Source organism: Macaca nemestrina, chromosome 5 (genome assembly GCF_043159975.1).
Source record: "Macaca nemestrina isolate mMacNem1 chromosome 5, mMacNem.hap1, whole genome shotgun sequence".
Taxonomy (NCBI): domain Eukaryota; kingdom Metazoa; phylum Chordata; class Mammalia; order Primates; family Cercopithecidae; genus Macaca; species Macaca nemestrina.
The window spans coordinates 85,575,263-85,591,812 of record NC_092129.1 but is presented as its reverse complement, the minus strand read 5'-3'; the positions used below and the strand labels follow the sequence as shown (position 1 = coordinate 85,591,812).

The 16,550-nt window shown below is 36.9% G+C and overlaps 1 protein-coding gene across 9 annotated transcripts in view; it reads right to left on the bottom strand.

Annotated features, from left to right (window-relative positions):
- Positions 1 to 16,550, bottom strand: part of LOC105499065 (activating signal cointegrator 1 complex subunit 3) — a 371,359-nt gene that overhangs the window by 209,609 nt on the left and 145,200 nt on the right. The window lies entirely within an intron of this gene.

Below are 16,550 nucleotides of genomic sequence, written 5' to 3'. Positions count from 1 at the left end.
GTCATTTGCCAGTGAATTGTAGGGCAAAGTATACAAAATACACACTTTAAAAAAAAAAAAAAAGTATCTTACAATGAATAAAAAAAAAAGAACACTATTTTTTAAAGTAGCATATACTGATAATGGTCTTTATTTGAAAAGGGACTAAAAAATGATGAAAGCATTAAAAGGAAAGAAAGAAAAATCAACAATTCACTCTACTGATAATCTACCTTTGGAAAATGACAGATTAAAAATAACCTGAGATATAGTATCATAAATATACCCAGAGATCACTTACTAACAGTGCTTTTCATTGAAAAACATGCCCATGTATTGTAAAACAAAAAGACACCATAATTCTCCTAAACTTTAAATTAATGGCACATTAAAATATAAAACTAGCTAGTTATTAGTAAATATTAGGAGAGGTACAAAGTAGATTATTAAATTACAATAATGTGTAATTTAACAATTACAAAGCTATCTACCTCACCACCAACTTAGAATAGTATGCCAGCCCTTTCTTATTAATTTGCAGAGAAAAAATGTGGTAACAAATTATAAAATCAAAACTTTCAGATATCAGAAACTATTCCTAATTTGAAAATCCCAAATCCAAATGCTCCAGTGAATATTTTCTTGGAGCATCATGTCAGCACTCAGAAAGTTCTAGATCTTGAAGCATTTTGGATTTCAGATTTTCAAATTAGAGATGCTCAACCTGTACCACCAAATCTTAAAAATCCTTTCTAGTATTTTGTTTTCTATGCTTTAATTTCAGCGCAGTAAGAAGTGGCTTCATTTATAATACTATTTTACTACTTCAGTTCCCTGAACTAAAATGACTAGAAAATCAAGTGTCATATTTGCTTAACGAATTGGAACTCATGCAAGACATTTCCATCTGCTCTTGCATTAGGGCCTGGGTTAACTGTCAATATTTTTACTGTCAACTTAAATTTCTCTCAGTACATGTACTTAATCCCTCGGCAATATAAAAATCAGTATTCTAAACTGTTCCAACTTTAGACTGTCCACTGGGAAAATGGCATAGTTGAGATGTTTATAAACCACCATTATGCCAAACATTTGGTGTATTTAATTTTTAAATCTCATTAATTTCACAGCAAAACCAAAGGACCTAAGACTTGCTAGAACCAATTCATCTTAAACATTATTATTAAAAACTTTCCTTACAGCTGTATATAGTAAAGTTACACTATTTCATTTTCTACAATTGTTTAATGACTACTCCATTATTGTTTATCCTAGGTAAAGTGTATTCCTCCTTGAGGAGGGGACGAGAAGAGAAAAACACAGTAAAAATTTTAATCTGAACTTTTAATGATTAGTTGCATAATCTACTAATTGAATACTATAGCAAGCCCTATATCAAACACACCAGAGGGTAGTGCTTCACTGAATGAAGAACATCTCGCCCAAATCCACGTATTCATAGACTTGTCCCAAACGGAATTTTTTGAATTTTGAACTAAAGAATTATGGGAGAGATCATAAAACCTCTCGTGAAATAATGCCTCCGAGATAAATGAGTTTGTGCATTTTACATTTGGTTCTTTTTCCCCCCACAAATTACTAGATTGAATTAATCTAATGCTCCTTAAGAAACAGAAAATGCAAAGATTCAATAGGTTGAAGGAACTTTTACTGTGTCAGCCAGGCAGCAATTACAGGCAGATGACCAGCTACAGTGTTAGACCCCAGAGCTATGGAGCTATGGATCTGAACTTTCTGTTCTGGGCTTGTAACAACAACAACAACAACAACAACAAAAAGGGTCTAAATATATTTTATTCATATTTTTACTCTACAAGTAGTTATTAGAGGCAAAGATTAAAAATGATTAATGTTATTAACATGGCTTCACAAAGAACTGAGCCAGAATGAAGAGAAAGAAATCAAACTAGTGGTTTGGAGGGGGAGGGGGGAACAGACAGAAAAGTGGCAGTAGGGATCATTCCAAGGAGAAAAAAATTTTTCTATACCTTCTTAAGAGTGTGGCTTACACATGTGCCAAAACAGTGTATCTCTTCTATTTGACTGTAAGTCAAAGAAAGTCTAAAAATAAATTTTTCTTTCCTAAAGATAAACATCTGCAAACAAAACATTATTCTCTATGTGTCAAAAGTAACAATCAAATTGTCTAACTAGACATAACAAATGCAATATGTGAGCTTGGGAACAAACATTAAGCTGCACATATAAATGTTACTATAGTATATAACTATGCTATAGTGCTTAATATTCAGTAAACACCAGAGCCAAAAAATTAATTGAAAATAATGAATATATTTTTTTCATATTTAATAAAAAAACACAAGAAAGAAGGGGGGAATGATAGAGTAACAGACAGACAGTCAGACAGAAGTGACATCACTATACAACTACCATAAAAGTTAGAATGAATGATAGAAAATACCAGAGGATATGTTTACAGAGGATGTGGAGCAACTAGAACTCTCCTAAACTGACGGTGGAATATAAACTTACACAACCACTTTGAAAAACTGCTTGATAACATCTAGTAAAGCTGAAATATGCATGCGTTGTGACCCAGAAATTCCATTTCCTAATATACTATATACCCAACAGAAACACACATATATGTGCACCCAAAGACATGTATAAGAATTTTTATTGCCATATATATTATAAATATTATATTATAAATACTCCAAAATCAAAAACAAACCAAATGTCTATCAACAATAACATGGAAAAATAATAAGTAATATATTTATACAGTGGAATAAAATACATACTGAACAATAAAAATAAGTAAACTACTAAACTATATGCAACAGCATGGAAAAAATATTCATATTAAGTATAATCACTTTTCACCTTCTCCTTTCCCACTCTCTCCTTTGCCAAGAAGTCTCTTCCCAAAAACGAAAGCATCCATAGCTGGGGATGGCCTATGATAAATCTCATATTCCATGTTTATGGGGCACATGTTAGCACTTAGGGAAGAAAGCGCACTTGATGATAGCATGAATACGTCAGAAATAGTCGTGCCAATTCAACCTCATTTTCACTTCGGATAAAGTCAACAAGAAGGTAGTGAAGAGAAAGCACCAGACACAGTATATACAGAGTTTTCTGTATATACTGAAACTTTTGACAAAGCTTGCCCATGATATCTTTATGACTAAGACAAATCAGGAAGGCCAATAATACAACTATGGGTTTCTGAACAATCTCACTGAAAGACTGGTACTTGAACAAGAGCAAAAAGTTAATCAAAACCAAAATAGTCATTATTTTAGAATAAAGGAGCTAGTGTGAGGGGGTAAATAAGACAGGGAGAGGACTAGAGAAATTAAGAGGAAGAGAAAGAAATAAGGAGAGAGAGAGAATGTGTGTGTGAACAGAGAAAGAAGGCAGAGAGAATGTGTGTGTGAACAGAGAAGACATTTTATGGAAACGTTTCAACTTCTTGAACAAACTTGTAGAAGAAGATCTTGAACAAAGATCTGTCAGAGCAAATGTGTACTGGAAGCTATGCTTCAATTTTTCTTTAGTGAAAAAAAACTAGCTAGGCAATGATGCACCTAATCCTTAAAACCTTCCAATTTTAATTGTTTCATTATACATAAAATGGAGTCCTAAGGTTTGTTTTTTTTTTTATTATTATTGAGAATACATATCTGGCTTAAGACACAAACATGTTTGTGATGCATAAAAGTAGTCTGTTGTATGTTTAACTCATCTTATTATAGCTAATGTGAAGTTATGCAAGTCATACTGATATATTGAATTTTAAATAATTTGTCATTTTGACTATTGGAACAATTTGTTTCTTTGAAGTACATGGCTAAAACGTAGATTTAAAATTTTGAATCAAAAGGAATACACAAATTTTAAAGATAAGAGTATATTTTCTTGTGTTTATAACATTTAAAACTGATTTTGAAATTTTTAGTACGTAGACTGTAGTAAACTGGGAACAAATGGTAAAATTACATATGTGACTTTTTTAAAACCAGAATGATAAAATATCAAAACATAGCCACTAAAATCCAACAGTACATTATATATCATCAAATCTCAGGAGCCACTGATTCCAGCTATACCATATTTTATTGTCACTAAGAAGGTGAAAAAATACCACTGAGCTGTGTGCAGTGGCTCACACCTGTAATCCCAGCACTTTGGGAGGCCAAAGTGGGAAGATGACTTGAGGCTAGGAGTTTGACACCAGCCTGTGCAGTATAGTGAGACCTCGCCTCTAGAAAAATAAAAAAATAAAAATTAACTGGATGTGGTTGCACACGCCTGTAGTCCTACAAGGGGTTGAAGTGGGAGGATCACTTGAGCCCAGGAGTTTCGGGCTGCACTGAGCTGTGATCATGCCACTGCACTCCAGCCTGGGAGACAGGGCAAGACTCCATCTCTGAAAACAAAACAAAACAAAACAAGACAAAACAAATGCCACTACCAAGTATACTTTCAAAATGTATCTTACAATTGATAAAATATGGTACATTTAGTTAAAAAATGTTAGGAATCTGTTAACTAAGCTAAAGAGCAACCTTCAAGAATGCTTGCCTAGTACATCTTCTGTGGTGAAAATAGCCTGGAATTGCTACAAATCACATTCTAACATGATAGGTGTAGACCAGGCAACAGCTTGCAAGATTTAAGAAATACTGTCTTCCTCTCTAAAATACATAATCACATACTCAGTCAACCAATAAGCTTATAAATTATATGAATGTTTTAATTTAAAGATTAAATCTAAAATGTCACATGGTTTACATTCCATAAACATACATATAATTAGTTATACTAACCTCTGATATACAAATGTCAGTTCTGATTGATGGCAACGGTCCCCATAATGGAATCTGACAGCTTGCAGATTATACCTGCCCCTTGGGACTCTACAACAAATCAGTTAGTTCCAACCACTTCCTCTTCAACATTTTTTATGTTCCCTGCTCTCCCATCAATTCACATGCACGAATGCACAGTCACACACATAAAGCATAGTTTCAAATATCGAGTTATAGTTATGTCAAGGATGGTGGCTTTCAATTACAAAATAAAAATGTATTCAAATACAAAAGTGTTCTCACAGCTTACTGTTTGTTGAAAAGTACAATATAATAAAGCTAAAGCACGAAGAGTGTCACCTGAAATGTATCTCGGTATTTTCATGTTAGGAAAAATAAATGATACTATTTTTAGCTAAAATTTCAAATTGACACTTATAAAAAAAAAAAGTATAATTCAATAAGAAATTCTAAAGCTTCTGAAGGAACAGAGCAGGAAATGCCGAGAATCGGGGAGAGAAGTTCTCCTATTCAAAACTGAACATGTAAAAGAATTCTTTTTCTTTTTCTTTTTTTTTTTTTTTTTTTTTTTTGAGACGGAGTCTTTGCTCTGTCACCCAGGCTGGAGTGCAGTGGTGCAACCGGGCTCACTACAAGCTCCGCCTCCCGGGTTCACGCCATTCTCCTGCCTCAGCCTCCAGAGTAGCTGGGACTACAGGTGCCCACCACCTCGCCCGGCTAGTTTTTTGTACTTTTTTTTTTTTAGTAGAGACAGGGTTTCACCGTGTTAGCCAGGATGGTCTCGATCTCCTGACCTCGTGATCCGCCCGTCTCGGCCTCCCAAAGTGCTGGGATTACAGGCGTGAGCCACCGCGCCCGGCCAAAAGAATTCTTTCTAGATTATGTGTGTTTACATCTGAAATACAATTCTTTTTGCAGTTCATTCTCTTTGCAGTTCTTTTTGTTAAGACATTTTTCATCAATGCCAGAATATACATACTGAAGTCTAGCCTCATTAGCATAAGCTTGTAAAAAAAGGGACACAATACTTTGTTACCCTGAAACCTTAACTAATTACATATAATTGAGAAAAATACAAAGTTGTTTATATTTCTGTTTATAGAAACCATAAAGCCCTTGTTCATCACTCTAACTGCTTACCTGTAATACTCCAGGATTTCACTCCATTAACATCTCATAGAGCAGGCGTCTGCTACAACTTAGAATGCCTCTTCACGCTCATAAAGACAGTTTGTTGTTCACATGTGACTAATTTGTGGTAGCAACCTGTCCTGCAGTGAGGCCTAATCGTTAACAATTGAGATACTCACAGAGAACAGGTTTCCTTCATTTATTGTAAAGTTGTGTTTTTCAAATTGGACTGGTTTGTGTGCTTTGAAAGCAAAACCAAACCAAACCAAAACAAAACACAACTTTGAACGTTTGAGAGTCACTACCTCTTACCTGCCACATTTGTAAAGCCCAGTTTGAGGATCAATCTCTTACATAAAAAAAAAAAAAAAAAAACACACTTTAAAATGTCATACTGCAGGTTGGGTGTGGTGGCTTACACCTGTAGTCCCAGCACTTTGGGAGGCTGAGGCAGGCAGATAACCAGAGGTCAGGAGTTCGAGAACAGCCTGACCAACATGGCGAAACCCCGTCTCTACTAAAAATACAAAAATTAGGCAGGCATGGTGGTGGGCGCCTGTAATCCCAACTACTTGGGACGGGGAGTCAGGAAAATTGCTTGAACCCGGGAGGCGGAGATTGCAGTGAGTGGAGATCGCGCCACTGCACTCCAGCCTGGACCACAGAACGAGAATCCATCTCAAAAAAAAAAAAGAAAAAAAAAAGGCGTATTGCAATACAACACTACTACACCTTAAATGTGATGAACTAAATAAATGTTTTATGCAGTTCTCCACAAAAAAGACTCAAAATAATAAAAAATTTATCTCTTCAAAGTAACTCCAGACAGTCAATATTAACAGATTACATTTATTCAAGAATAAGTAGTCAAAAGTTTGTTTGGGGTGTACTTTTGGGAAAGGAAGACAGAGGAAAGGGGAATCTAAAACCCTATCAACAAATTACAGTATGATAAAGGCTACTGAAAATGACCATAATTAAGAAATAAATGTTTTTGTAGTTCCCTATTGTTCACCCATTTCAATTATTTAAACCATTTCTTTTTTAATTGGAAAAAAGAACAACGAACATGGGTACATCTATGAATTTCACCATAATTTGTTTATCCAAGAAGAGTTTCCTGATGGAAATTTGTGACTAACTCACTCATTCAATGTCCTTAGATGTGTGTCTATCTATGGTTAGAATACAAAGATAACTAGAAATCATACTTTGAGAAAATACAGCAAAACAGAGGAGAAATGTGGTCCAAACTCACACAATGTTATGAAATGCAATGGTCATCTATGTGGCACAGCTGTTCCAATTCGAGTAGCCGCCACTGCCACAACCTATACCTCAAGGTCCACATTACTAATATAGCACTAATATGAATGTAGTGTAGAGCCAAGTGAAATTATACATTTTCTATATTTTCCCCTCCATTTCCTTCCATTTCCTACAATCTAACTAACAACACTGGAAAACTAACTAACAACATTAGAAAAAAGATCAAGGAACAATGATTTGTTATTGGTTTTGAAGTGGCTTAACAGAAGTTCACATACACTAAAAATAGGGTTTAGTAAAGTGATAAAGGAGAAAAGCAAATATGACCAAAGTATACATAATATGTGATTATATATAAAACCTTGCCCTAAGCTTTTGACACTATATTGAGAAAGCAAAACTGGCACATAGCTTCAAATAGAGACAAAACAGAACCTCAATAAAAATGTTATTCTGGCATCAAACTTTAAGAGCATTTCTTCTACAGAACACTATTCTGGAGACTGAATGACACAGTATGTTCACTCAGTACCATCTTGTTAGTGAAATTTGTTCCCCAATGTGGCACTATTGGGAGGTGAGGTCTCTTGAGTGGGTCATGGGGTCAGATCCCTTATGAATAAATTAATGCCCTCCTTTGGGGGTGAGTGGATTTCCGCTCTATTAGTTCCCAGAAGGACTGGCAGTCAAAAAGCGTCTGGAACCTACCCACCAAGCAACCCCTGCAGTGGCACTTACGTAAGGAAGAGATCCAGTTTCAATTTTCTGCATGTGGCTAGTGAGTTATCCTAGCACTATTTATTAAATGGGGAATCCTTTCCCCATTGCTTGCTTTTGTCTGGTTTTTGAAGATCAGCTGGTTGTAGGAACACAGTCTTATTTCTGAGTTCTCTGTTCTGTTCCATTGTTCTATGTCTCTGTTCTTGTATCAGTACCATGCTGTTTTGGTTGCTGTAGCTTTGCCGTATAGTTTGAAGTCAGGTAGCATGATGCCTCCAGCTTTGTTCTTTTTCTTTTGGACTCTCTTGGCTATTTGGGCTTCTTTTTGTTCCATATGAATTTTAAAATAGCTTTTATTTCTAATTCTGTGAAGTATGTCAATGCTAGCAATTTTTGCACATTGATTTTTTTATCCTGAGATATTGCTAAAGTTGCTTACCACTTTAAGAAGCTTTTGGAATGACACAATGGGGTTTACTAGATAAAGGATCATGTCATGTGCAAACAAAGATAATTTCACTTCCTCTCTTCCTATACGAATACCCTTTATTTCATTCTCTTGCCTGATTGCCCTGGTGAAAACTTCCAATAATATGCTGAATAGGAGAAGTGAGAGAGGGAATCCTTGTCTTGTGCTGGGTTTCAAGGAGAATGCTTCCAGCTTTTGCCAATTCAGTATGATATCAGCCATGGGTTTGTCATATATAGCTCTTATTATTTTGAGGTACATTCCTTCAATACATAGTTTATTGAGAAATTTTAATAGTAGCAATGTTGAATTTTATCAAAGGCTTTTCTGCATCTATTGAGATATTCATGTGGTTTTTGTCTTCAGATTGATTTATACAATGAATCACATTTATTCATTTGCATATATTGAACCAGCCTTGCATCCTGATATGAAGCCAACTTGATTATAATCGATAAGCTTTTTGTTGTGCTGCTGGGTACAGTTAGCCAGTATTTTATTGAGGACTTTTGCATTGAAGTTCATCAAGGACATTGGCCTCAGGTTTTGTTTTTTTTGTTGGATTTTCCAGGTTTTGGCATCAGGATGATGCTGGCCTCACACAATGAGTTAGGGAGGAGTCCCTCTTTTTCAATTTTTTGAAATAGTTTCAGTAGAAATGGCATCAGCTCTTTGTAATTCTGGTAAAATTCAGTTGTGAATCCATCTGGTCCTGGGCTTTTTTTGGCTGGTAGGCTATGTATTACCACCTCTATTTCAGAACTCACTATTGGTCTATTCAGGGATTCAATTTCTTCCTGGTTCAGTTTTGGGAGGGTATATGTATCCAGGAACTTATCTGTTTCTTCTAGATTTTCTAGTTTATGTGCATAGAATGCTAGTTTATAGTATTCTCTGGTGGTTGGTTGTATTTCTGTGGGGTCAGTGGTGATATACCCCTTATCATTTCTGTTTGTGTTTGATTCTTCTCTCTTTCCTTCTTTATTAATCTAGCTAGTGGTTTAATGATTTTTTTATTTAAAAAAAACAGCTCCTGGATTCATTGATTTTTTGAAGGGTTATTCATGTCTCTATATCCTTCAGTCAGCTCCGATCTTGGTTATCTCATTTTCTGCTAGCTTTGGGGGTTGTCTGCTCTTGGTTCTCTCGTTCTTTTAGTTGACATGTTAGATTGTTAATCTGAGGTGTTTCTAACTTTCTGATGTGAGAATTTAGCACTACAAATTTCCCTCTTAATACTGCTTTCACTGTGTCCCAGAGATTCTGGTACACTGTCTCTTTGTTTTCAAAATTTTGAAAGAACTTCTTGATTTCCGCCTTAATTTCATTATTTAACTAAGATTCATTCAGGATCAGGTTGTTTAATTTCCATGTAGTTGTGTGATTTTGACTGAATTTCTTAATCTTGAGTCTAATTTGATTGCACTGTGGTCTGAAAGACTGTTGATTATTATTTCAGTTTTTACGCACTTTCTGAGGAGTGTTTTACTTCCGATTATGTGATCAATTTTAGAGTAAACGCCATGCAGCAATGAGAGAAATGTATATTCTGTTGATTTTTGGGTGGAGAGTTCTGTAGATATCTATCTGCTCCAATTGATCCAAACCTGGGTGCAGGTCATGAATATCTCTGTTAATTTTCAGTCTCAGTGACCTAAAATTGTCAGTGAGATTTTAAAGTCTCCCGCTATTACTGTGTGTGAATCTAAGTCTCTCTGTAGGTTTCTAACAACTTGCTTTATGAATCTGGGTGCTCCTGTATTGGACACATATATTTAGGTTAGTCAGCTCTTCTGGTTAAACTGCACCCTTTATCATTATGTAATACCCTTGTCTTCTTTTTTATCTTTGTTGGTTTAAAATCTGCATTGTAAGAAACTAGGATGGCAACCCCTGCTTTTTTTCTGTGTTCCATTTGCTTGGTAAGTACTCCTTTATTTTGAGTTTATGTGTGTCTTTGCCTGTGACACGGGTCTCTTCAAAACAGCAGACTGATGGATCTTGGCTCTTTGTCCAGCTTGCCATTCTGTGTCTTTTAATTGGGGCTTTTAGACCATTTACATGTAACATTAATATTGTTATACATTAATTTGATCCTGTCATCATGATATTGGCTAGTTATATGGTTGCTTCACAGTGTCATTGCTCAGTTTAATTCAATGTGTTTTTGTAGGACTGGTAATAGTTTTTCCTTTCCAAATTTACTGCTTCCTTCAGGAGCTCTTGCAAGGCAGGCCTGGTAGTGATGAATTCCCTCAGCATTTGCTTCTCTTTCTCCTTTGCTTACGAAGCTTAGTTTGGCCAGATAGGAAATTCTGGGTTGGAAATTCTTTTGTTTAATAATGTTGCATATTGGCACACAATCTCTTCCAGCTCGTAGGTTTTCCACTAAGAGGTCTGCTGTTAGTCTGATGGGCTTCCCTTTGTAGGTGACCTGGCCTTTCTCTCTGGCTGCCCTTAATATTTTTTCTTTCATTTCAGCCTTGGAGGATCTGATGATCATGTGCCTTGGGATTGATCTTCTCATGGATTATCTTTAAATAGAGTTCTCTGCATTTCCAGAATTTGAATGTTGGCCTGTCTTTTTAGGCTGGGGAAGTTCTCCTGGATGATATCCTGAAGTGTGTTTTCCAACTTGGTTCCATTCTCCCCATCTCTTTTAGGTACCCCAATCAGTCATAGGTTCAGCTTCTACCTAATCAAATATTTCTTGGAGCCTTTGATCATGTATTTTCATTCTTTTTTTCTCTATTCTTTTCTGCCTGTCTTATCTCAGAAAGATAGTCTTCAAGATCTGAGATGATTTTCTCTGCTTGGTCTATTCTGCTACTGATACTTGTGATTGCATTGTGAAGTTCCTGTAGTGTTATTCAGCTCCATGAGGTTGGTTATGTTTATCTCTAAATTGGCTATTTCAGCTGTCAGCTCTTGTACTGTTTTATCTGGATACTTAGCTTCTTTGCACTAGGCTACAACATGTTCCTTTAGCTCAGTGAAGTTTGTTATTACCCACCTTCTGAAGCCTACTTCTGTTAATTCAGTCATCTCAGTCTCAAACCAGTTCTATGTCCTTGCTGGAGAGGTGCTATGGTCATTTGGATAAAAGGCACTGGCTTTTAGAGGTTTTGGCATTTTTGTGTTGCTTCTTTCTCATCTTTGCGGGCTTATCTAGCTCCAATCTTTGAGGTTGCTGAGCTTTGATTGGGGTTTTTGTGGGGTCCTTTTGTCAATGTCGATATTGCTGTTTTCTGTTTGTTTGTTTTTCTCTTAACAGTCAAGCCACTCTTCTGTAGGACTGCTGTGATTTGCTGGAGGTCTGCTCCAGATCCTAGTTGGCTCAGTTTTTCTCATACCTGGAGGTATCACCAGCAGTGAAGGCTATGAAACAGCAAAGATGGCAGCCTGCTTCTTCCTTTAGAAGCTCCATCCCAGGGGGTACTGACCTGTTGTTGGCCTGAATGTGCCTATAGAAGGTGGCTGAAGACCTCTGTTGGGAGGTCTCACCCAGTCAGGAGGAATAGAATTTGGCATTCATTCAGAGATGCATTCTGACTGCCTTTTGGTTTAGCAGGTGTGCTGCATTAGGGGGTACCCTTCCTCATTTGGACCATTTGGACTCTCCAAAGGCACTTGACTGGAACGGCTGAATTGACTGAACCAAGAAATGGCAGCTGCCCCTAACTGCAGGAGCTCCATCCTAGGGAGAGATCAGAGCCCTGACCGTATAACACTGGCTGGAGCAGCTGAAGCCCCTACAGGGAGGTACTGCCCAGTGAGGGTGAACATATCCAAGTCCTGTTTAAAGAAGCAGTCTGGGCACAGTCTGGCAAAGGAGCTGTGCTGCTTTGGAGGGGACCTTTCTTCATCTAGACCATTTGGGCTCTCCAAAGCCAGCAGGCTAGAGTGGCTGAGTTGGCCAAACTGCAGAGATGGGAGCCCCCATCTTCCCCATCACAGAAACTCCATCCTGTTTCAGGCAGACTTGAGCCTGTTGCCACTGGCTGGCTGGAATTCCAAGCCAGTGGGTCTTATCTTGTCAGGTGTGGTGGAAGTGAGGCCTGCAGAACAATGCTGCTTGGCTTTCTGGATTCAGCCCCGTACCTAGGGGAATGTACAGGTGGACCTCTCTCGCCTTGCCAGGGATCTCGAGGCCATAGTATGCAAAAGTCCTGGGTCTCTGTGTGTGCCTGAGTGGCTGCTCTGCCAAGACTCTACACAGCTCTGTGAATCAGACCCAAGGCTCTGGTAGAGTGGGTTCATGAGGAGATCTCCTGATCCACAGGTTGCAAAGATCTGTGGGAGAAGTATGGTTTCCCAGGTGGGGTCACACAATAACTCACTTCTTCCCTTGGCTGGGGGTGGGGAGTCCTTTGGCTCTGTGCCACTCTTGGGTGGGCCATCATCCCACCCTGCTTTTCTGCATTATCCATGGGTTGAGTTGTTTGCCTAATCAGTCGCAATGTGAGAACCTGGATATTTCAGTGGAAGGTGCTGTTATCACGTGCCCCTTTCATTCCTCTCCATGATTGCCACAGACTGCAGCTGCTTCTAATTGGCCCTCTTCGTTTTCAGCCATAAGCTGATTCTTGACTTACAGATTTTTATAATGCTCCTGTCTCGTGACTTCCCTATCCCCTTCAATCCTCAGTCTCCTCCCTCACCCCCGGCCTCTCCTATCAAAACAGGCTACCATTTACTCCCTTATCTCCCATAAGGCAACAGCTGAGGTCTCCTGGTTTATGTCCTCCAAAGCAAGAAAGCAGAGTGGGTGGTCCTATTAACATGGTTTTCATTCTATATTTGTATAAATAGTAATGTATTAACATCCTTAAATCTATATTCTTAGAGCCATGCCTCATTTGTCAATATACTATATATCTGATAGATTATGGTTTAATGAAAACACATTCAATATCTTTCAGTCATGCATTTATCAAATATTTATTATACACCTACTAGTACAAATCCTACAGTTCCCTACAACATAAGATGAAAAGATAACAGTACTTACATATCACTGGATTATAATGAATATGAGACACATTAATACTCACAAATCTTTAGAATAATGCCTGACAGATAGGGATCAATTGTGTTTTCTAACATCAGCATCATTACCATCATGCAGGGTTTTTAAACTATTTTAAAAACTGTATCTATGCTTAAGTAGCTTATTAAACACTGCCTGTTAAACGATTAATATACTGAACTGATATATGAAAAAGATACACAGTACTTTATCAAGCAATATAAAGGACTTTACCCTGAATGTTCTTACTTATCCTTAGCAGAAGCTCAAACCTTCAGCAAATCCAGAAGCTGAAACAAATCCTTTTATACTGATAAAATCTACATTGTGTATTATTTTACTTTCCCTTAGTTATTTCATATTTTATCAAGTAGCTTAAATTTATTTTATTTTATTTTTAGCTCTTTATACCAAATAGAACACTGGGAAGGAGAAGGGAGGAGTGGGGGCAAAGATTACTGATTATTATAGGTAGGCTATAAAACTCAACTATATTTTCCAGAGCTAAGTACAATCAACATAGCAACAACAATTTCTGTGCCTAAATATGTAATATAAACAGCCAAGGTCTAGAAGTCAAACTGGTTTCTAATTTTCTATGAATGACTATAGGTGACTTGATAACAAAGGATAACATCAAAATTAACTTTTATAATGATAAATTATGAAACGACAAACTAATAAAAATACTATTTCCAGTTACTAATTTGAATGTGTTAAAATCCTGGAGTCGTACAGGGTCATTTTGCAAGCTTCAATGTTTTATTCAGGAGGCATGTCCAATTTTCAACTTACAGAGTTTTTATTAGCTATTATACACTGTTTTCTGGTATGCACTTTTAGCTAATCATATACACTCTTGATTTTTCCAATGGAAAAAACTTGGAAATGCTATAAACAAACTCCCAAGGAAGAGTTAAATAAATATCAAATATTCATATGATGCAGAGAGTACTCTGCAAGACCCTAGGAAGCTAGAAGCAGAGAATTCTCACTGTATGTTTGAGAATCGTGTCAAAATTGGTTCAAGAATCAGGAAAGCATGACGTTTGTAAACATTCCCTTAAGCTAAAGCCAACAGACTGTAAGCTTAACTTCTATTAAAGGGGAGTGGAGTAACTTAGCAACAATTGGCTTTTTTCTGAACTATGGCAGGACCTTTTGTGAACAAGCAACTGTGTGTCTCATAATGAAAGTAAATGTGGGCCGGGTGTGGTGGCTCATGCCAGTAATCCCAGCACTTTGGGAGGCTGAGGCGCGCGGATCACAAGGTCAGGATTAGAGACCAGCCTGACCATGGTGAAAACCCATCTCCACCAAAAATACAAAAATTAGCTGGGCGTGGTGGTGCCTGCCTGTAATTCCAGCTACTCAGGAGGCTGACGCAGTAGAATCGCTTCAACCTGGGATAGAGAGGTTGCAGTGAGACAAGATCGCACCATTGCACTCCAGCCTGGGTGACAGAGCGAGACTCCATCTCAAAAAAGAAAAAGAATTAGCCAGGCATGGTGGTGGGTGCCTGTAATGCCAGCTACTAGGGAGGCTGAGGCAGATAATTGCTTGAACCCAGAAGGCAGAGGTTGCAGTGAGCCGAAATTGCATCACAGCACTCCAGCCTGGGTGACAGAGTGAGACTTGGTCTCAAAACAAAACAAAACAAAAAAACAAAAAAACTCAACAACAACAAGAACAAGAAAATGTGGATGCATGCACATACACTGCCTCTCCTCCTGTTCTGTATTGCCATCATGCTTTCTGTAAGCATATGTTTGCACTGTTGGAAGGGACTTTCTGTGATAATTGTAATGTTCTGTGTATCTGCATTATCCAAGTTGGCAGCCACTGGTAACTACTGAACAGTTGAAATCAGGCTAACTGCAAATAAGGAAAAGAATTTTAAATTTTATTTATTTTTAACAGTCATTTATGGCTATTGGCTACTGTATTGAGCAGCACTGCTCTATTTCCTAGTTTAATAAATGAGGGATACGTGGCAGGTTTGTGTGTCTTGTCTTTTCCTATCAATCAGTAACCTTTTAGTCTTTTCCCATCAATCAGTAACCCACTTTGTCAATGTCATTAAATTCCTTTTAGATATGTATCTATTGACATAGATAGGTCATGGTATATTTTTAAATAATAAAAAAGCAGGATATAAAGCAGCTTATTTGTATAGCTTTATTAAAAGATAGCTAACACTTATTGAAAACTTATTGTGTGCCAAGAACTATTCCAAACACTTCACATGTATAAAATCAGTTAACTTTCAAGTAAAATCATCAATCCAACTTTTAACAGAACAATTTTTAAAATAAGGAAACTAAAACACATTGAATTTGAGTAACCTGACCAAAGACCTAAGTGGCTGAGGTAGGGTTTCAATCCCAGTGATCTACTCCATAGACTATTTGCTTACGCCGCACTGCCTCTAATTAAATAGATTAATCTAACGTATCTTAGAACAAGTTAAATAGTATACATACTTGTAATAACTTGTGACTACATATGTTAGTTTTGTCTCTTAATTTTTCTGTTAAAAAGAATATGCATTGAAATGAGATGGAAAACAAAACAAAAAGTGTTTAAAAAATTAAATACTTTAGAAGGATCAATATCCTAAGGGTTGTGGGTAATTTTTTCCTACTTTCTAAAACTTCAGATTCCTTTCACTCACTTAAGGTTGTACTACCATTAATGCAATGTTTTCTGGGAGTTCAAGTTTTGCAAATGAATTAATAATAGCTAGAAGCCTCACTATTTGCACTTTTATAGCATTCTTTGCTGTACAGTTACAAGGTAAAATTAAATAGTAATAGGTGGAAAAAGTTATCAAAAATCAGTGAAAACCACATGGAATTCATATGGAAATGAGAAGACCTGAAATAATCAAAACAACTTTGAAAAAGAACAAGTTGGAAGACTTAACCTGATTTCAAAACTTAACGTATAGTTATAACAATCATGAGTATGGTATTAGCATAAAGATAAATATATAAATTAATGCAAAGAAGTAGAATTCAGGAATAAATCCACACATATACAGTCAATTTGTTTTCCATAGAGGTGCCAAGGCAATTTGACGCTAGAAGTTCAAAAGACACTGTTACAAACATCAAAAGGCAAACCTACT